The sequence below is a fragment of the Triticum aestivum genome, chromosome 2B (genome assembly GCF_018294505.1).
Source record: "Triticum aestivum cultivar Chinese Spring chromosome 2B, IWGSC CS RefSeq v2.1, whole genome shotgun sequence".
NCBI lineage: Eukaryota > Viridiplantae > Streptophyta > Magnoliopsida > Poales > Poaceae > Triticum > Triticum aestivum.
Genome location: NC_057798.1, coordinates 436,664,265 through 436,665,645, shown reverse-complemented (window position 1 = coordinate 436,665,645; position 1,381 = coordinate 436,664,265).

Below are 1,381 nucleotides of genomic sequence, written 5' to 3'. Positions count from 1 at the left end.
CATGTGCTCCCATACTTTGCATATGACACTAGTCTATGTTACTACTCCCTCCTTTCTAGTTTATAGAGATGTTTAGAGTAACATAGTAATATGTTACAGTACAAGTTACTCCCCACTATGACCAGCCTTGGCCTCTCCCAGTGCTCCACCATGTATAGCTGCTAAGCCTTCCACGTAGGCATAAAATATGATGTAGCACCAATAAACTAAGCACCTATGCATTGAACACTTGAGTTACTAAGCCATTTAATGCACTTAGCACCTCATCTAAAGAGCATTAATAGTATAGCCAGCTGCTGGCTATAAGCCTACAGCCCATCTTATAGTCAACATGTACAAAGTGCCTAGGAGCACGTGCTAGAGCTGGCTCTTCACGAAGAGCCCGCTTACCTTATCTATCCTCTTCTTTTCCTCCAACTAAGCAGAAATATACTACTGTTTATTCCTTATAGCTCGCTGACTCAGCTCTATTGTACTTGCTCTAAGCACATCTAAGCACTTGCTAGCACCCCCTTGACCTTGGACCTTGACGGTGTACATCATCTTGTGTCTCATAATTTTCCTCGTCACCATCTGAGTCCTAGAAGATCTCACCCACATCATCATTAGCATGTAGCCGCCTTGATAGACAACGTGCACAGAAGGAGTAGAGGCGACTGGGGACGCACCACCACCATGTCGTGGGCACTCCGTATGTGCTCGTGTGCGTGCAGCGTGCGTGTTTTTTCATCGGTGCTAGCTCTAAGGCCGAGGCTGCGGTCGTCTTCGTCTCCGACTAGTAGTTGAGCAACGACGACAAAGAGGTGCTGCAAGAGATGCGTATGCGCTGTTGCGTGCGAGCTTCACCATAGCACGACGAACCGGACGTCGCCTTGGATGGCGCACGCCTCCATGCAGACGAGTGTGTGCGCATGCATGTGTTATTCACGTGCATTCTGCGGCCGAGCGTGTGTGCATGCATGTCTTGTGTACGTGCGTTGTGTGCTCCATGTTGTGCGCGTATGTGCATGAGTTGGATCGATGAAGTTAGTGCGTTGGCTTGTGTACATATTTTAAGAGTGTAGATTCACTCATTTTGTTTCGTATGTAGTCCCTTATTGAAATATCTAAAAAGACTTATATTTGGGAATAGAGGGAGTATAAAACATCTTCAACTTAGCATCCTGATGTACCGTTTCTAGTGATTAGCGAAAAGTTCATGTTCTTTTAGTTGTTTATAGGTGGGCAGGCGGCAAAAAACAGGGGAAAACGCGCAAGGTTCCTTGCAGACGCTCCACCACGAGGTTCCTTGGTCCTCCTCGGTCATCGGGAATATATGCTCTTCAACTCTTTTCTTTTACGTGAGCTTTGTTCATCCTTTTCCCAACACGCGAGACATCTA